Here is a 21501-nt window from a genome sequence, read left to right on the forward strand (position 1 = left end):
GTGGTGAAAAGCACAGTCATCCCAGTACACCACTTTCCAGGAGGCTGTGTTAAAAGATGTTTGGAATCTATAGAGTGATGCGTGTGCTTGTTGTTATTTCAAATGTATAGGACAGGTTTATTAGCAGATCCCATCTCTGAAACACTCAACGATTTTTTTGGGTGCTGAGATGGGAGCCGAGCATTTTCTAAAACCTAGAGAACACTGAACACTTGAAAATGTGTCTGTGAGCACATTTGGAAGTTGGGGCCATGATGAAAAAGCAATGCAAGCAGCATTAATGTGGCACTTAATTAAAAACTATTTGGTATAAAGTGTTATGAATTTTGATCCTTACTAGAAAATATGCTTTTTATTATGGGACATCCACACATCAGCAGAGCTCTTGGAAAAAATTTGGCTACTTCTGAAGTGAATGACTGCTTAGCATAAATAAAATCAGTACCAGCTAACCCAGCAACGCTACACCACCATATTTAAATATTATTTCATTTGAAAATGCAAAGCAGTTGTTCCAGCACAGAATTTCTGTTCCCAAGGATGTGGTGAATGCTTTGGGGGTTTTTAACTCCTTAGATTAGAGGATCTGCTTCTAACCCAACTCTTTTCTCATGAGATCTTGCATATTGTACCGAGGTTGGAGTAAGCTGGAGACTGAGAACACAGTGATTGATGAAATGTGATCTGTTTTCCACTGATGACAGAACACTTGCAACTTCCTTGGTAGTAATGGTGGGGTTTTTCACACATTTCTTCTCTGAAACAGCTACTGTTGCTGAAATGCTTTGCACAGGGAAGTAAAAACCAAATTATTCCTTAATCAGCGCCAGTGTCAGAGCTCTGTGTTTCACTCAGACACAACAGCCGTGTATCCAGTGTGACTCACGGAGCAGATATTCCTTGGGAGAGCTCCCTGTCCTCTGCACTCGGGGTGGATGTGCCATCTGCATTGCAAGGGAACTCCCTGTCAGTGTTTCTGCGTGCTTCTTGCTCTGCAGTCAGGCTTTGAAGGGAAAACACGTGTTATTAAGTAATATCAAGATTATTAATATTGTCTGTTTGAACCACATTAGCGTCTGCTCAGTAATCTCTAAATGCTGTTACTTTTCAACAGCGTGCTGTAACAAATTAAAGTGCAACTTATAAATTTATACTTCCAAGGATCCAAATTCAGGAGGGATTTCAGTCCTATTTTCATCATACCTCACTGCATACCTTGCTGAAACGTGTTATCATCCCCATTAGACAAATGCAGTTGGAATTGTTGCAGTTCTATTCCACACATCAACACCTGCTCGTTCCCTTTCTTATTAAAAATGGATATGCACTGAAATCTGGCCACATCTGAGAGACTGAAAACAGGTATGAGATGTAAATCCAGGATTTTGTGGCAGAACTGGAGCACACCTTGCCAAGCATCACCTTCTCCAGCAGCACTGTATGAGCTGGACCCTGGCATGTGTTTTCCACTGAAGACTCTTAGCATGTCGAGGCTGCTTTCTGTGACCCAATGGTGATTTTAAATGGATAGATTTAACTAGAGAGGTTTTCTTGCGCATGACCTTTAAAAGGGAAAAAGAACAATGTTAGCATTCTACCCAAACCCTGTAGTCTGTCACTTTGTGTACCATATCATTACCGGCAAAATTTAAAGGAAAACTGTCCCCATTTCACTCAGCCCAGCAATAGGAAAGTTCACAGGCTAAGAAGCACTTGTCACCGTTTTTTAAATTACAATTGGCATTCCTGAGGAAGCGACCATTGTACTGAAATGTGATCTCTCTGTTCTCTCTGTCTCTCTGCTGGCCAGCTGCTGAGGGTGGGAATGTCTGCACACCCCCAGCCGGGAGGTGCTACCTGAGTTACAGAAACGTGTCACTGCCCAAAGGGGATGTTCCCCCGCCGTGGAGGGCGGCACAGGACGTGGATGGAAGCCTATATTTCCACTAGGAAGGAACAGAGGTGTACCAAGGTGGATTTGAGCTGACTCAGGAGCAGCTTGGTGTGCAGGACATTTCTCCTGACTGGGTTTTCCTGTTTTCGAATGTCCCCCTGAGTTAAATGCAGTCACTCCCCAGGCTGTGTGGTTAAGAGAGCAGGTTTTCATTTGGAAAGGGGTAGCAAACCAACACAGTGGTATTTGTGTAACTGTGAATGTGGCTTGAGACAGCAACTTGACAGCAATCAGGTGCCCCAATTTGTCTCAATGGCCTCTGCTGACTTAGAGCCATAAAGCCTTAAAGACAAGTCTACTTCCTATCTCCTGCTTTTTTACTTGTGTTGTGATATCATCATAGAACAGCCTTGGTTGGAAGGGACCTTAAGGGTCACCCAGTTCCACCTCCTGCCTGGGCAGAGACACCTTCCACTATCCCAGCTTGCTCTAAGCCCTGTCTAACCTGGCCTTGCACACTTCCAGGGCTGGGGCAAATACATGTGGACTCTAAACAGCTCAGGGTGCTGTGCTGTTAAATATCACAAATGCAAAATAAAAGTCTGACCCTGTGGAACTCATAGATTGTGAACAAGTCAAAGTTCTTAAAGCAGGAGCGCGTCCTGTGTTATTAAATGAGCAATGATTGGTTTAGAGGCAGGGAGATGAATGGCAGGCAGGTAAAAGCTTTGATATGCTGCTCATGCCCTTTGTCTGGAGAAGACCAGGGTGCTGCCCAGGAGTTTATTGTAGCTCATCTTTAGTCCTGGGGTCAGCAAATGCTCACAAGGGGTGAGTATACAGCTCACCTTGACCAGTGCCACACCTGCTGGACAGAGAGGTGACCCCTGGGACAGCTGACATGGAAGGAGGACTATCAGGCTGCAGACACCACTCTGAAACCAGGAACAGCAGCAAATTGGCATAAATCCAAATAAGCCAGAGATGGATCTGGGCACTTCTGAGATAAAGTGTGCTCATAAACATGTAGGTCGGTGTCCACAGTTGTGTATTGGTTCAAACTTCTTTAAGGGCTCTCAGGACTTGCACTTCTGGCTGACCCATGATTCAGCTAAGTGATGTGTTATCAAGCTGGTATTGAGGTCCTGATTATTGGATTTGACATAATTTGTGATTTTGGCATTGAGGAAGCTTAGCCTAGAGCATAGGGTGTAGGAGTTCATCACTTGTTAAAATTGTTTTAAGGATCCATACAGATTATGTGCAATTAGCCAGGACTTCATCAACCCTGAGCTGCACAAACTCTGTTAGAGACAGTGAATATTGCTGATTCTTGTTGCTGAGGTTCTTGTCCTAATGTGTTTCCACTGCATCTTCCCAAAGCTCTCTGGACACCAGGTTCTGTCTTTGATCTAATGCAGCTGCTTTCCAAAGCTGTGCTCTCCTGTCACTCAGCCATAGAGATCTTGATTATAATTTGAAATAGTGAAAAGTACATTGAACTGAGATTTTCAGACTGCTTTCCATACAGACTTTTGTATTGTTGACATGAGAAAAACTGGCATTGTTTTTCTTTAAAGAAAATATTTTGCTCCTGAAAGCATGAATTCTTTGAAATAATAGGTAAACTGTCCTCGTTGTTCATAAACATCTTATATTTATGCATCTTTGCTGTCGTGATAAATTAACTGGGTTTGTTTTATATTTCCCTATAGTTTACTTTAAATAATGCTTCACAGTCTTTCACCACAAGACCACATAAGCTTCCTTTTTTAATACCCAGAATGCTGAAATAGCATTTTGAGCACAGACTGTAATGCATAACAAGTGTATAATTTCTTATTGGGAATGCTGTGCAAAAACTTGTTTTCATATCAGCCAGTCTAAATTTTTTGCTTAATTCACTAGAACCCCTGTGTGTCTACAGGCGTAATTTATAATTAGAGCTGCAGCAGGCAGGATGCTGGAGAGGCATATGTTTATGGACAAGCCTGTTAGGCTCTGCTCCAGATCTGAGCCCCTACATGCCTCCATTTGGCCAACAGCCTTCAAGCTGGGCTTATAGTTTAAAGAGGAACTTTCTGTGAGTAATTTGAAAAAAAAAACAACAACAACAACAACAAAACCCAGCAACCTCCCAAAGCTTTGGAGCCCTTTGCACAGGAACCAGGAGAGGGGTGTGCCTGCCTGTGTGTGTGTTTGAAATTATCCATCTGCATTACGCAGGGCACTGCACAGTTTGGTGCAGGAGGGATGTCTTGTATTCTGCTAAGCATCGTGCACATTTATGGCACTATATAAATAATAGTAATACAGCAATAATCTAAGTCATCCCATCAAGGTCTCACACTCCAAGGATTACCCACATTATTCTGATTTTTAAGAGTGTCACATTGAAGAGGAGAGGAGGGAAAGGAGGGAATAAGAAGCCAGATCCTGTATTTGTGGCTGATGCAGCAGTTGAGAGTGAGCGTGGCTTTGCAGAGTACAAAAACTTCTGCATGCTCCCCAAAGAGCTTCCTGATGGTGCTCATTATTTTTCTCGTACGTGTTTCTACCACAAAACCACAGAAAAGGAAGAGTGGCAGGGAGGAGAGAGAGAAATTAAAGCAATGAGGCACGTGTCCTTTTGTTGCTGCAAAAAAAAACAAGAATTGTTTTCATGTTCTCAGTACCACAGTCCGCTGGAACTGGTGGGCACCTCTTCAGTGATTTTGGGTCAGGCTGGTGCCATCAGGCAATGTCATGACCATGTTGCTTCCCTCTGGCTACTTCCAAAACAGAAGTTGCTCCTATTGTTGCTATTGGCTTAAAACTGAAGTCCACCCTGGTGATATTTCCAGTCATCCTTTTTTTTTTTGTTTTCATTTTTCTGCTCACTCCCTCCCCAAGCCTTCAGCCCACAAATGTCTGCCTGAGATTTCTCCATTAACATCCATTCAACTTCGGCTCATTAGCTTTACAGGCTTCCACAAGGAGAAGAAAATCTTCGCTGTTGAAATAGCTGTTTTACTAATTTGCCTTCTCTTCCTCATGTCCTTAATTTACCCAGGAGTTTCAAACAGCCTTTATGCCTTTCAATAGGTATTAAATCATCTCTATTCTCCGTAGCATTTGTCTACTTCTTCAAAACAGTGAATTATTTGCAGGTTAATCTCTTAAATGAAAACTAAATATGCTTATATAAATGCTTGACAGGACAGTAGCATCTCGAATATAGAATCGTTGTCTTCTCTTTAATGTGCAGTTTATGTTTGACTCAATACATAAGCTTAGATTAAAAGACTCTGCATGTGCTGAAGAGGAAATTCTTGGATCTTCCACAATTCTTAATGTGGTCCAATTTTGATTCAGGAGACTCAAACTGTATCCCCTCAGTGCTCTTTATTCACCATCAAAAGTAGTTCTTCGATTTGCAAGTGGCAATAAGAAAAAGAAAAATTAGATTCAAAATAATTGGGTGAGATGCTTTTCAGGAGAATTAATGTAACAAGAGCTGCTAAACTTATTGCACTTAAAAACACAAATAAGAGTGTTGGACAGAAGTTGTCAGTAGGTGGTCTCTTAATATCTCACCAGTTTTGAAGTTATGAAAAGGAGCAAGACTTTTTGAAATCTAGAAAAGAAAGAAAGAAAAGCTAGAAACCGAGTGAAAGAGCAGAGTCGCAGCACCAGTGACCCGAGAAACCTCATTGCTCCACTTATACTGGCACAATGTCATGTTCTCAGCCACTCCATCACCAGCAAGGGAAAAAAAAAAGCTTTTCTTTTCCTTTTAGTCAAAGGCAGTGGGTAAGCAGAGCATGCGGTTCAGAGGGTCATTAAAAAGCATCAAAGGAGGCAGCCTCATGATGGTAATAAGACGGCTGCAAGGAAATAAAGTGGGCATTGATCTGCACTATCGAGTGTGACATTTTAACCAAAGCTAAAAGCCAAGAGCAGATCTAGCCCTCTTATTCATCTGCCTGCCTGTTTTAGTAAATTGTCTTTTTTTTCCTCCAACCAGTGGCCTCAGAGGTCACTTCATATTAGCTGGCTTGTTAATACCGAGGCAATCAATACTTAATCAACAAGTAATGGGATTTTGCAGTCATCCTGTATGATCTTTCAATAAAGCCCCGAATCTATCTCAGCCCATTCAGAGCCTGACTAAAGGTGCACGATTGCTGCAGAGCAGGGATTTGATGGTCTGATGCTCTTAGGCTGATCTGCATTTGATTAAGACACCATGCAGCCACTGTCCTTCACCCTTTTGTTCCTTTATCCCCGTATAATGTAGCATGGCACAGAAATTCGTCATCTTAGCTTTTAGATGCAACAGCAAAGGAATTAATATTTCCTCAGTGCATCATGATCCAGCCTCTTGGTCATGATATGAGACCAGAAAAAAAAAAAATCAAAACAAACAAACAAAAACAAAAAACAAAAAAAAACAAAAAAAAAAAAAAAAAAAAAAAAAAAAAAAAAAAAAACAAAAAAAAAAAAAAAACCACCAGCAAGAGGGGAGGGAAATGACAGCAGAGACAGTGACAGGTTTCATGTACTGCCTTAGAAAACACAGTTATAACGAATGGGTCCAAAACGGCCTTTTCATGTCTACCCTTTCTGTCCTCTCCAAGAAAGATGTGCTAATGCAGCACTCACTGGACATTGCTGTGTGAGAACAGATATTGCAGCGGATTCACGGGGTCAGGGAAAAGGAACAAAAGCCAAAATGACAGTTTCTGGGAAACATCCCTCTCTCCTCAGACCTTGGAGCCCATTGTTGAAAACGCTTGAGGGTAGCACTGTTTCAGGCTGATTGTTTTACCTACCCTGATAAAACTTCCCTCCTTCTGCCATTGTTCCCAGAAATTGTAGTTGTGCTGATACTGTCCAACAAGGAATCCTAATCAGATTCAGAAAAAAAAAACAAAAAAAACCAAACAAACAAACAAAAAAAAACACACCACAATTACCACAATTTCTGCACTCCAAAACTAACAAGAAACATGGGGAGAAAGAACAGCAGTGCACATAAATGTTAGGGACCTGTGGCAAACTTCACAGGCTGTTTCCTGCTTCCTTGGACTTAGAATAAACATTAGCTGAGAAAGCATTTGGCTTTAGGAAGCTGCTGTGAAGGCTGTGGGATGCAGTGCTTGCCATGTTGAAATAGTTTTGGGTTTTTTTCCCAAATGTGGCCTGTGCACAGGTGTACATGCCTGTATCATCTCTGGACTTGAACATCTGTCCCACATTGAGTGATTTTTATACATGGCAAAAAGTATCAGTGGGTCTGTTCAAAGAAAAGGCTGTGGTGTTCTCAGCTGCCTTCTGGGTCTGTAGAGAGAGGGAGATGTAGCACCCCTTTGAAATCTGGCTGCTCTGATTAAGACCATCCTTGGCCACATCATGTTAACACCTTGTTCCTTGGGGGGACATGTGAGGGGGATTAAGAGTTAGTGGGGAAAAAGAAAAGCAAAATATAATTACATGAACAAAGACAAGATAGCAAGAGGATAAAGAGCAATATGAGAGTATGAAATAAGGGTGATTACTGACAATAAACCTGGAGTTTAATGCACTTTCAAGGAGGCACCTGCTCCTTCAGGACAGGAGTGACATGGCCAGGGCTGTGCCAGGCATGGTTGCACAATTATCTATGGAATACAGGCCTGGTGTTTGTGCCTTTCTGTCACTGCCATTACTGGCAGCAGGGTAATGCACAACGTTCTTGTGTATGAAAACACGCTCTTCTGAGTCACTTTGTGGTTTATTTTTGTGGATATGAATTTCTGGAAACCGAGCCTGAGTTTCCCATTTTCTGCTCTCCTTGGGGGCTCAGGATTTCACACAGCTCCAAGCAATGGCCTTTCTGTCAAATCCTGAGCTGCCATTTTCTCCCATCTTGTTGGATTTGTTTCACCTCCACTCCCTGCCCACACAGTGTGCCTGGGCAGCAGGAGAGGGCTGGGCATGTGTCCTGCTTGTCCCATTGAACAAATGCAGGAGGGAGCTGCCTCAGATGTAGAGCTGTCCCAGGCATCTTTGTGGCAGGCTGCAAATGCCACCCCTGGAGCTTAGGAAGTGCATGCTGGTTGCATCCCAGGCGGCTGCTGCAGAGAGGAGAGAAACACAGCAGCTCAGGCACAGCCTGCTCCTGTTGCACACACGGAGGAGATATTTTTAAATTACCTCTGGAGTGTTTTGGTTGGCACTGTGAGTGAAAGGAGCTCACAGGTTCACATCCTTTCCTCCAGTAGGGATGGCAGAGGAGGACTCTCTTATTTTGGCGTGGAAGCAGACAGGGTATGGCTGTGGCAGCTTTGTTTTCTGTGAGTTTCCCTTGGGTGCTGTGAGTGTTGGGGCCTGTGTGGAGGCAGAAAGGCTGGGAAGAGCCAAGCTGATCCAGCAGGATCAGCTGTGGGGATTGCTGGACTGGGCAGTGGGTGTGCAGGGAGCACCTTCACACAGCATGTTCATTTCTCCCCAGATACCAAGTGTGCTTGCTCTGTTCCCAGTCCCCTTTGGATGGACCGTTTCCCTGTGGGTCCATGCCAGTAAGGATGTTTGTGCCTGATGGCTGAGTGCTGTGGGCATTTCCATCCCAGTGAGCACTGAAAACAGCAGGAGAGCATTTTCATGCCCACACAAAAGCCAGGATAAGCTTGGGCCAGTGAGAAAACAATGATTGAGTGGTGTTGGGCAAAAATCAGGATTGGCTCACAGATTGGTCCAATCCTTTAATTAGAGTGAATTGAACTCTAATCTACTTGTTGGCAATGAGCAAATAGGCAGTGTGGGATATGGATGATGTTCTGTTTCATGGATATGTGTGTTTGTGCAGAGTATGGGGGCGCGGGTTAAAATTAGAGCTGCCTGAACCCCGTAGGGTTCCATTCATGACAAGGTTTGCAAACTAATTCATGTTCCTTGATTTGCAGGGGCTGGAAACCACCCAAACCTCATAGATTTGTTTGAACGGGTTTGTGTGATGTGGGGGATAGGAGCTTCATCTGCACTTGCTCTCTTGCATTTTCTCTGAGCTAACTTTCCCAAGATAAGGCAGGAAGATCTTAGGGAGGGTTGTGGTGAATGGGAGCATGGAAAGGTGAAAACACTTTTGGCTTCACTGGTTGTCCCCACAAATGCTGGGTTTCATAAGATATATTTCCTTTTCCAAAAGATGGTCTTTCATGTCCTTGTTCTTCTTCAGCCCAGCATTGTTTGTCTTCCCACAGCTGCATCCTGGATGGATCTTAGGTCCCATTTTCATTCTCACCTCCTTAAAACATCACCAGAGAGACCCTGAGAAACTGCTTAATCTTAGATTCTGATCCCTGTGGAAGGACTGTGGAGACAACTGGTGCACTGCTTCTCTTGAGGCCTGTTTCATAGCTTTGATGTTAATTGGAGGTAATTGTCACTTTGAAAGGGACACTGGGATGTGTCTCACCTTGATGGCAGAACAGAGAACCACTTTGTAATGGCTTATACAGCAATGGAAGGGATAGGCAAAGAAGAACCAGCTGAATGATCAAATATAACAAATATAACCTGCCAGCAATGCAGGATGATTTGTAACATACATTGAGAACTGTGAAAATACTTCCTGTGGCACTTGCTTTGGCCTGCTGTGTATACAGCTCCTGAAGTCACTCCTTACCTTGCCCAGGAGGATTCACCTGGTAGCTCTTTAATGCTCATGATAAAGCCAAGGATGTCTCCATGTGGCTGAAGTTCAAACCTTCTGATCCCATGCCGTGCCATGTGGTCAGTAACTGCTGTGGGCCAGGTTTGGAGAGAGAGGCAGGCACATTTCTCTGCAAGCTGGAGACATTTTCTCTTTTGTAGAGCATCTGCTCAGGATTTGGAGCAGTAGCTGAGCAGTCATCAGTGTCTCCCTCTGTAGCAGATTGCAATCAGCAAACCCTTACACATCTCTCTCCTGGGCTGTAGCTCTGTGCTGCCAGAATCCATAGGAGCTGTAATGACCAAGGAAATTCCATGTTGCCATGACCAAGGCAGCTCTGTCCTGTTGCAACCCTGATTTCCAGGTCCCTCCAGGCAGTCCTGAGCTGTGCTCTACCAGCTGAACCTGGGCTGCCCCGGTGTTGTTTAGGGGGTGATGTTGTGGGGTTCAACCCGTCTGATACTTATGGCTGTGGGGAGAAGCTGAAAGCGTTGCTAATATTGTGCAGTGGTGGGTCCTTAAAGCAAAAAGAGGAATAAAGTTGCAGTTTTTTAGAGTTGTCCTGTCTCACTGGTTCTGCATCATGGGCGAATTTTGAGCTGAATCTCTCATTCCTGTTGGGCAGGCAGCTTAACTGGCCATCCTTGAGCATTGCAGATTTAACTGGGAGGATTAGCAATTGCTCTGGGCAGTGTTGCTGTTACCAGGGGGGTTTGAACTCGGAGTGGGAAAGATCAACAAAGTGTCTCGTGTGCTTTTTGTGAGTGATGACAGACTACAGTGAGTTACCAGGAGGCTATATTAGGGAGAAATCTTCCATGGAGCTTGGAATGGGATAAGGCAAAAGTGGAGATAGGCAAGAATATGTGACTATTTTTGTCCATCAGCCAGATACCTATTGGTCAGTTTGTTGCAAGGGTTGCCTGGAAAGGTCAGAAGCTCAGTGAGGAGGGCTGCAAAACATGCCTGGGCTGAACCAAAACATTCTTTTCTGTGTAAGCCAGGCAATCTCACAACTATCAACTGTGAGCTGCAGCGGGGACAAGGATTGTCCTGTCCCTATGTTAGAGACATGTCACTACTAGTCAGCTATGGCACCTTTCAGCAGTTGCACAAACCCACTGTGTTTTCTGCAGCGTCTCATTCCTTTCCTGCTGGCTTTTTCCAGGGAATGCTTTGGGCTGAGCCGTGCTCCTTGCACATAAAGCAGCTTCCAGAGTCTGACCCCTCTGCACCAAGACAGGACAATGGCAGTGCGACCTGCATTACTCAAATTCCAGCCTTCACAGAGCTGTCATCAGCGTGCCTGGAAAATTAATGTCATTACGCTGTCGCTCGAGGCTTGGCACAGCTGCTTCCTTGCCTGGGAGAGGGAGCCTTGGTGGGAAGTGAATATCCTGCTTCACTGCTGCAAGACAGGCACTGCCCACAGCTGATGGGGTATTTGTCTTCATGAATTTTGCACATGTGTAGCAGTGTGAGCGTTTGTGTGTTTGCAGCTCTGCCTTGCAGTGGTTGCCGGGCTCTGTGCTAACCAGGGACTGATTTGGCCGCTGTTATTCTGTATGGTGGTGTGACAATTTCTAATTTCCACTGGGCATTATCTTGGACAAGAAGGGTAAGGGTCCAGCAGTTTTTCTCCCCACTCGATTTAAATGCATTTCTTCCACTGTCCTTCCTTTCCTTTCAACCTTTTTATTTTTTTAGGGCTTCTTGACATGAAACAAACTGTTTCATGTCATTTCATAGCGTTAAAGCCAGTGAATGGAGTCATGAATGTATTTCTTGTCCTTGACAGCAATGGCACTCAGCAAACTGAATAACAGTTTGACTATGCAAGGGTACTGAGCGTCCTCACATCAGCCTTTGGAGTAACTTTGGGAGAATGATTTTGTTTGCAGGTAGATAGAAAAGCTTCCAAGCTTCTCTTCTGAAGTGCTGAGAGAACAGTGTGTGGCTTTCACAGCAAGCCTTATCCTACAAATCAGCAAGCCACAGAAATCTTGCCTGACACAGGGAGCTTTCAGGGCAAGGACAAGTGCTCAGTAATGAACAAAACTCCAAAATGGCACAATCTCCCAGCTAGGCACCTCCTGTGTGATGAAGCAGCTAAGGAGTCTACACAAACTCTGTAGTACATTGATTAGCATCAGCACACAATAACTGAGTACATGACATTAACCAACAAACATCCTCTCTGGGTGTTATTTGTTCATTTGCATTACAGATATCCCAATCAATAAGACCAGATTTGAGTATCAATAGATATTTTTTGAGTATCAATAGGTATTGTCCTGTTTCATATAAGTAAATAACATGAACTAAACAAAGAGAAGAGACTAAGAGGCACTAAAAAATACACAAGAAGGCAGCTTTGCTCTGGCACTTCTGGCACACGCCCACAGGTCTGCTCTGTAAACTCTCACTGCCCAGGGCATTGTTCCTCAAAAGGTGACAAAACAGCTGACACAGGGCACTGGCCTCTGTTCTACAGGAGTTTATCTGATGTTTCTGCTCATGTTCCACTCAGTCACAGGAACAGAGAGCCCTCTCCTTTTACTTGCTTTTTATTTTTTTATTTTTTTTAATTGCTGGCCTTCCAGGACTCACCAAGACCAGGAATGGAATAAATTGCCCAAGAAGCTGGTGTTAGAAGGGAAGGCTGTGCAAGGGGAGAGACCGGGTGGTGTTGGAGCACATCAGGTGTGTTCTCCAAAGGGCCCAGGGCCCTGCCAGCAGAATGGGAAAAGACAGAGTTCCAGTGCCTGGAGCGGGCCTGGGCTGGCAGTGCTGCAGAGCTGTCCAGCTCTGGAAGCTCAGGTGTCTCCAGGCACACACATGGCAGCTCCTGCTATCTCACAGCAGTGACATCCTGTGCCTTTCTCACTTCATTTTTACTCTCAGAAAAAAACCCCCGCTTCAACATTCAGAGTAAAGCTGTGCTCTCTTATAAGCGAGTCTGTGATCAAATAATGCTTTGTTTGTGTGCTGCACCATCTCATTGAGGGAATAGTGTAAAATATCTTTAGCTTTGATATCTACAGTTCCTTTCTTATGGGCCCTTTTTATTTTCAGTAACTTCTGCTTGGGCATTCTTTGGCATAATGTCTGTGGAAACACTCAGTGTTTGCATGGGAATTCTTTGCTCACAGGGAATTTTTTATCGATGGCACATCAGGAGCTACTGTTCATGGTCTGGGATAGCTGAGAGATGTGGAAGAGGCTGAGCAGAGTGTCTGTGTTTATGTTCCAGGGAAGAGGCCCATCTGGACTTGCTCTGCCTTGTGCCTTGCTCTTTAGAGGTCCCTTTGCACAATGACAAGTTTCCCTCACAATGGCAATTCCTCCTGCCCCGTGCAGCCACGCTCAGCAGCCCGATTGCCAATATTTACCTTGCTTTATTGCATTACTGTAAACTTTGGTTGGCTATCAGAGTCAGTTGATGACACTGACAATTTGGAATCTGAAGGGCTCTTATGAAATTAAACACTGCCTTTGCGTGCCATCCAAGCCTCTGGATGGGCAAGTGAAAATAAATGTTCCAAAGGTTGTACTTTATATAGCCACAGACTTGACCTCTAAGTGCCTTAAAAGGGCTCACATACTTAAAGGTGCATTACCAGGCCTTACACTAATTCACTGTGATAGCTAAAGTGCTCTGTGGATACCATAGGAGACCAGAAGCCCTTGAGGATCCTTTAGTGCAGAGCATGTGGGCAGTTAACATTATTCAGCTTGAATTTTGTATTTGCAGCCAGTCATGAGTGAAAGTAGGGGTAGACTATTTGCATATTGCCTTGGTATAAAGCTAGAAAAATGCTTCCATATGTGTGAGTCATGTAACTTCATCCTGTGTGTTTCTTAGATGCCTGGAAAACCCTAAATAAGATGAGGCCCTTTCTTTTAATTTCCCTATTTTTTCTTTTCATCTTTTCTCCACTGAGAATTTCTTGGGAGCGTTCATCCCTCCCTCTCTTTAAGTTTGCTGGTCTAAGCAGGAATACTTGAGACTGATTTTAATTCTTAACTAGATGGACATGATTTATTAATTCACATTTGAAATAACAATTGCAGTCAGAAGGAATCAGCTGAAAGCCTTAATTACATTGGAAAATATGCTTCAGTGTAGCATGGCCCCATCCAGCTTTCAGAATACATAATTATAATATTTTTTTTAATTTTTATATTTGAAAAATTGTGATGGAGACCAGACTCTGCTGGCTACTCTCACTGCTTCAAAGTAATGTCTAAATCAGAAGTGAGTCTTTAAATAGACCATTTTCTTACTTGCTTGTTAGTGCCCAGCCACATATGTAGACTTATTGTGCAGGGTTTGGCCTCGGTGTTTTGAGTATTATTTTTACATCTGAGCCAACTAGCAGCTCCTGTGCCCAATTCCAAGGGAAAAAAAGATGTTAAACTGTGAATGTGCATTGGCATATGAGCTGAGATTAGGTAATTTGGGATCGCTCCATAGAAATCACATATGGGCTTTGGAGACTGGGAATTCATTTCTGTTCAAACAGTGACCAAATGGGGAATGGGGAAAGCAAGATCAAGGTAATTAAAAAAAAAAAAAAAAAAAAAAAAAAAAAAAAAAAAAAAAAAAACCACCAAAAATTAAATCACTGAAGCTCCTGAATAGAAAAAAAAAAAGGCACCACGGAATGAAAAAGAAGCACCAAAGCCTTCCTTGCCTTAATCTTAAAAAAATATGACAGTTGAGGGAGATATTGGCTCACTTGACTCAGATGAGGTAACACATGAGCACTTCCAGCTCCAACTGCAATCCCTGTCACCATTCTGTCCCTTAAGACTTCTGAGTATTTCCCCTTGTTCTGTGCCTGTCTTTCCTCCCTCCATGTTTGTTGTTTCCTGACCATCTTTTCTCTTCCCTGTGACTCTCTGCCCCCATTCTGTTATCTGGGTTAAATGTTCATTAAGTTCCCTGTAAAAGTGGTGGTAGTTAAGGAAACCACTGTGAAATCAGTCCAGGAGAGATGAGCACTTTGTGGTGCCCTGACATCCTGGAGAAAAACATCCCCAAGGCCTGCATGGAGCAAAATGTCCTGGATGGGTACATGTGGGGAGAGGAGCAGCTCATAGTTGGGCAGGGACACAAACCTCATCCAAACCCACATGTTAATTAGGTGGAAGAAGGGAAAGAGGATTGTGGCCCTTGTCTGTTTAAGGCCAGAGCAGCAGCTGAGGACTCGTGTATGCTGGGCACCATGAAAGCCACAGGGTTAAAGAACCTGTATTCTTTTATTGTTTTAAACACACCTTCGAGCAGCACTCTTGGGTGTTGGAAAATGGTGAAAGTTTTCCCTGGCAAAGAGGATGCTGGATGAGGTGTCCTAAAGGAAGCAAAACTTCCTGGAGAGAAGGCTGCCCATCCCAGAGGTAGCACCACAGACCACGTAGGCTCTGATTGTTAGTGTGAGAGCAGAAATATTTTTGCATTGAATTTACCAGGCTCCAGATAAGGAGCACAATTTACTTAATAAACTACAAGGAAATCGATTCACAAATACTGAAAATATAGTTGTTCCTCAGCAAAGGGTTCTTCCCAGGATTTTCCTGAAACAGACTAGCCTGAAATCATATACAGGAGTACAGGAGTAATTGGTTAAAACAGGGGGAAGGAAATATCACTTTAACCACTCTGTGCCCTTGACTAATGTTAAAAGCTTTTACCTTTTCTCTCTCCAAAATTGATGAAACTTCTTACACTGGTACACGTGCAGAAATGTACTTGTGAAGTAAAACATGGTAAGCGCTCTTCAGAAGTCATTGTTAAAATAGAGAGGAGGATCCCTCCTTTTTTCTAAGTCCTTTCTTTAGATGTGCACAAGTCTTCAAATATTTTTACAGCGAATCAGTATGGTGGAAAGCTCCTTGTGGTTTTGGCTCACATGATGAAATAATTCCACTTATTCTCATTCCTAAATGATGGAAACTATACTGTTTATCTCCACTCTTCCTTAGCAGCTTTTGCCCAGTGTAGCATTAAGGGTATTGAAGCCCAAACCTACTCAAGACACCTGTGGGGTATCTCCTGAGCTCTTCAGATCTTCCACAGAACTTGTCACCTTTGCTGTCTTCCCTGGGCCCACTGAGGGCCACCACCCATTGACTGCCCACTGAACCCATGTACAGTTTGGTGGTGTTTTTTTTTTTTTGGTTTTTTTGTTTTTTGGTTTTTTTTTTTTTTGGTGGGTTTTTTTTCTTTTTTCTTTTTTTTTTTTTTTGTGGTTTTTTGTGGGGTTTTTTGTTGTTGTTGTTGTTTTTGCTTTGTTTTGTTTTGTTTGTTTTTTTTGTTTGTGTGGGGCTTACTCAGAGCTCAAATGGCACCTTACAGAGCTGAGAGTTACCTCAGAACTTCCCTGGCAGGCTCCTGACCCCTCTGGGATTGGGAACTGTCTGCTTTTTAAAGGAGGCTTGTGGATGTTTATAGGAAAAGGCCAGGAGGGCGCTAAAGCTGTACCTGGTAAATTCACCTCCTCTGTCCCTTCCATGCCTGACTAGCGATAAATAAGGAAATGCAAGACTGTACTTGGAAATATCAGAGCAAAAGGACAGTCTTTCCTCCTCTTGGCTTGGCTTCCACAGTGTTTGCTGCCTGCCAGCACCGTGTGAGTTACAGCACCCAGGGTCATCATTACCTGTGTGTAGCCAGGGAGGGCAACAGAGCCAGCAGACAGCCTGCTGTCTGTCACTGAGCCTGGGGTGTGCCCCAGCCCCTGATATTCTATCTGGTGTTCAGAGAGGACTGAAGTGATGTCCCAGCCTTAAAGGTGGACATATATATGTATTTACAGATGTGCATGCATACAAATAAATACAGACACCAGTGCAATGCTCTTTACCTGTTCAGCTCATCAGCTGCCTGCTTGGGAAGAGCAGGGCTCAGCTCTGAGCATAAAGGAAAAGAAATCAAGAGGGATCTCTGGAGGTGACAAGCAGTTTGAATGAGCTTGTCTCTTTGGAAATGGAGGATTTCTGGGAGCAGAAAACATTGTTGCTTTATAGGATCTGATTTTATTCTGAGTATTTGAGTACTTAACGAAGGCGGGTAACACCACCACAGAGCAAAGTAAGAGCTGCTGGTGCAAAAATCATATCCTTATCTGACCCCCAGCACTGAGATGTGTGAGCAGCAAGCACCTCTGCATTTATCCTCTGCTCCTCAGCTGTGAAAGTTTATTTTTATTCCCGATTTAATGATAGGAAACCCAGAATCAGGGAGGCAATAATTTGGCCTTTTAAAGCCCTGTTTAAATACCTGGGTATAGAAAGAGGGCAGTGTGCCAGGAAAAGAAGGTCCTCTGAAAACATTTCTGCAAACATCAAAAGGGAGCCAAATGCTTTCTGCTATGCTGGCCCTCCTGGGAAGGACGTTTTCTGCAAACCTGGCCTTAATTGGTGCTGAGCACTGGAAAATTCTGGTCCTCTATCCAGCATTTATGGCGTTATGGGTCAGCTTGGTGTATCTGTTGCTTTAGACCATCCAACCTCTGAGTCAATCTTTGCCCTGACTGTACGCGCCCAATTTATTTCCTTTTATTTTCGAAGGGGAATTTCAGGGGAAAAAAAAAATATATATATACACTTTTTTTCCCTCTTTCTCCTTTTTTTTTTTTTTTTTTCATCCTTCTCGTCTTTCAGCTTGGGATTTGCAGTAGCATGGCCCATCCTACCCCCTTCCAAAATGCACTGGAAAAGAGCCATCTGTGGTTCCCTCTGTTGATCTATTTCCAAAAGATCTTGCAAAGTGACATTAATTGTTTTGATGCTGTGCACCTATTTGTCATTACACACCGCTGCCAACTCTCTTGCCTTGTTTTGTTGTTTTTTTTTTTCCCTTTCTTCGAGTAATAATCTTGCACTTCACCCAAATATTTGTGTAGGATCAGCCCAGGGGGAGTCAGTGATGAGCTGCTATGGAGACAAAGTCGTCCCAGTGTGGGGAGCACATTTTGGACTCAGCAGGAGATTTCCCGTGGGCAGATGGGACCCACCCGTGCCCCACTCATGGGAATCTCTGGATTCTTCCCCCCGGTTTGGCTGCACAAGGGTTGAGCATATCCCCTCCACATTCTCCTGGCAGAGGTGGGAGCTGAGCTCTCCATCCAGAGCCGCAGGCTTCTCTCTCCAGCAAAGCCAGGAAAATCTGCCGGACTTCCTGGGCAATATTAAACCCCAAGCAGAAGCTTTATAAAAGCTACTCCAGAACACTACCAAATTATTAGTATTCTTCCTCATAATACAGATGAGGTCTCATTTTATTGAAAGAAAGGGAGAGGAAGAATTTTTTTTTTTCCCAGCCCTCTTGGGAATGATCTTATTGCAAATATCAAAACTGGGAAGATTTCTCCAGTGCCAGGGGTCAGAATCTTTGACTAGTTTGTTGTAATGTGAACATATGAAAATTCACTCAGTGCTCATTCTCTGCTTCTTATTTAATGTACATTCCAGGTAGTTCCACTTTGATTCTTTACATTACTGTCCTTCACAGTGACATTTGCCTTGAGTGTTTTAAATTTCTTTCATGAATTCTGAAGAAGGGAAAAAACTTCAGGAAAATTGCCATTGGCTTAATATGTATTGATGCACTATTACCAGTAGAACGAATTTTTGTTATACCAACTGACACTGAATAAACAAGTGCTTCATATTTCTTCTGGGAAGCTCTAACTTGCAATATTCTTCACGGTAATATCTCCCCTTAAAAAATGGCATTTTCTTACCAGTTCCCTGTGAATCATATATGCATACCTTAATGAGTAAGTGTTTAATATTTTAACTTCTATAAATACAGAATAGTAAAGGCTACTGGAAGTCAGCTGAAGTAAGAACTATGACAAGCAGCTAAGTTACATCTCTCCCTGTGTATCATTGTCATTGTCACCAAGTACTGGCAATATAAGGACTAGTCTGCTCATAATTTCAAAGGAACTGGGATTTTCAGTGATTGCTAAGGGCAGGGTTGTCACGCAGACCCTTTATTGTGACACTGATTCATGAGAAGAAAAGAAATCAGCTTGATTCTCTCATCACCAGTGACATTTTCTTTGGACTGGCAGTTAATTTTTTTTTTTTTTTTTTAATTTTTTTTTTTTTTTTTTCTTATAAATAGATCTCTTAAGTTAGGTAAAGGTGACAGTGTGGAACCCCTCTGGATACATAGATATGTGTGTTACTCATCTTTTAGCACAAACCTGGGCTCTAAAGTGAGATCTCCAAACACAACCTTGTTATGTCAACTTTTTTTCCCCTTTTCCTAGAAAAGGAAGCAAGTTCATTCACGTGAGCTGTGTGTTTAAATCCTGTCAAGGTTTTCATCCAGCTCTGAATTAGGCAGTGTCTCTCATGGCAAGTGATAATCCTGATTTGGAACAACTCTGCTGGATGGAAGCTGGCTCTTCTGCAAGTTGGCATTGCTTGGTTTAGGCTGTGTTGGCCAGTGTTAAAATGCCTCTAAATTCCCTCAAAATGACAGCTAAGGGGAGTATTGTGTTGGTGTTTTGAGGCAGATCTTAAAGGAAGGGAGGCTTTTGTCCGAGATCATTCCCAGAATCAGGCACAAATGCTTCCAGGGTATTCTGAGGGTTCCATCCATGCAGCTGGTAATGCAGGAATATTGCTGGTGCGGAGAAGAACGTGTCTGGCAAGGCTGCAGTGTGCACCTCCATGACATAAGATGAAGAAAACATTCCATCAAAGTGCCTTAGATTGCCTCAACCTTTCTGTCCTCCACACCGAGGCAGCCTCTGGAGCCACTCCCTTGCTTCCAGTCAGGCTTCCAGCCAGGAGTCCAACCTCTTCCCAAAAATTCCATTGTAAGTAAGCAGCTGGTTGCTGTCTTCCCGAGTCCAGTGACACCTTACCTCAAGTGTGGTTTAAACACAACAACACAAAGGGGAAAAAAAAACCCAAATAACTCTATGTGAGCTCTGGCCAGTGCTTGTGTCTCTGCTTCCAACTGCACAACTCACATCCTGTGAATAAATTCATTTCCGCATGTTTAATCTGACACCTTTTGCGAGCAATGCACTCACTCAAAACACCAGCAATGAATGAACAGTACCAGCCTCTCGTAGATCTTTGATTGGGTAGCTAATTCACAAATGATTGACTACCCAAGTAGTGGGAGCATATGGAGGCTCTGTGAGCGACTGTCAACACGGGAAAAGTAGTCAGGGAAGCCAATTGTTAGGAACTGAAAACAATAGCGAACAAGAAAGTCCTTGAAGGAATGTGGCACTGGGTCTGCTCAGAGCCTGAATTTATGAAAACGTGTGGCCAAAACAAAAGAAGATGGCAGCATCATTTCCTATATGTGCTCCTCGTTGTTGGTTATTATTATTCCAATTTTTGACACTTGAATGAAATGTGGTATAATTGGGCTTCATAGCTGCTGCTTCAGGAGACATCAATTGCCTTTTTTAAAAATGATGATGACGTTGAGGGAGACTCTTTTTTTCCTTTTATGTTTTGGAGCTGCCGTACTCTCAGTGCCACTCGTACAATACACGAAAGGGGCATTGTACTCCTGGGAGGGTCTGCAGGGCTGGGGACTGATCCCAGGAAGAAATACGAGATGGAGAAGCAAAGTAAACATACTGTGGGATGTTATGCTAAAGCTAATCCAAAGATATCCCTTCTTCTTTTTCCTCTCTGGGTTTTCCTTCTAACAGCTCGAGCCTTCTGCTTCCATCCCCATAGCCCATGGAGCTTGTAACGTTACAGATGTGTATGCAAGGAAAAATCCATTCCCTGCCCTTCTTTGCTTTGACTCAGTAATCAGTTCTGTCAAGTTTGAAGGACCTTAAGCTGTCATGAAAGGAAAATCATTCCTTAAACTGTGTTTATTTCTGCTACAAAACAACCCCATCTCTGCATCTTTTGTTTGTATTGATAGGTGTATACAGCAGGATTTGGTTGGCTTATTTTGACTTGAGGAGGAAATCAGATGAGAAGCATTATGTTTTCCTAAGTTGCATTCAGCAGGGAAAGGGGAGATGTATTCATCATTCTGCTTTTGCATTGAGAAGCAATTCTTTAGGAGACAGAAAAAAATCTTTAAAAAATAATGCTGGAAATAGTCTAATGACTTACAGGTCTGAATGAACCTATTGTGGCTGAATCCTTTGCTGAAGATGGATCCTACCAGGATATTTTAAATAACCTTCCTCCTTATTTCTGCTCCCCCTCCAATGGAGGAGCCTCAGTGTAGAGCACATTTCATCCAAATGTCTCCAAGGGAACTTCAGCCCCCCAAAGCTGCTGGGGTGTCCTACCCCTGGAGCCTGGATGTGCCAGCATTAGGGTTTGGGTGATGATGTACAGCTGAAAGCAGAGGAATTTTGGCTTTAAAAGCTTTTGCACTGCCCGAATGAGAGGTGGATCTGGAAGGGAAATAAGTTGAGCCAGGTCCACGTAGCTTTAAACTCAAAATATTTGGGTGTATTGAAGGCAGCTTCCCTTCAGACAGACCCAACTGAAGGGTCTGGATCCAAACACCCCCAAATGCAGGACCATCTGTACTGCAGTTGTGTTGTAGCTGCTTCCCAGAAAACCTGCCAAAGGATGTGCAGGATGTAGCCCTTCTGCCAGGTGCTGTCAGCAGCAGTGGATGCTGCTCAGAACGTTCCTTCTAAAACTAACACACACACATTGTGCAGGTTCCCAGGTGAGAAAAGTGGCTCCCAGACAGCAAACTTCCCTCTTTTTTCCTAAGTTTGTGCATTAAAAGGCCTAGGCCTTGTGCATTAAGAAAGGAACATAAAACAGGGAAACACAGGCACAGCAACAGAAACATCAGTTTGTAATGTACAGCTTTTAAACAAGATGTGTGTAAAGTCCCCCTCAATGCACACACACGTGGGTGTGCACTGTGTTTTTCGGGCAGCAGTTCCTTTCAAAGAAT

General features: G+C 43.4%; 1 long non-coding RNA gene across 4 annotated transcripts in view; it reads left to right on the plus strand.

The window, feature by feature from the left end:
• LOC310907020 overlaps positions 1–21501 on the plus strand; it is a 187967-nt gene that overhangs the window by 62576 nt on the left and 103890 nt on the right. The gene's annotated exons all lie outside the window — the stretch shown is intronic.

Source organism: Zosterops lateralis (genome assembly GCF_965231275.1).
Source record: "Zosterops lateralis genome assembly, chromosome: 3".
NCBI lineage: Eukaryota > Metazoa > Chordata > Aves > Passeriformes > Zosteropidae > Zosterops > Zosterops lateralis.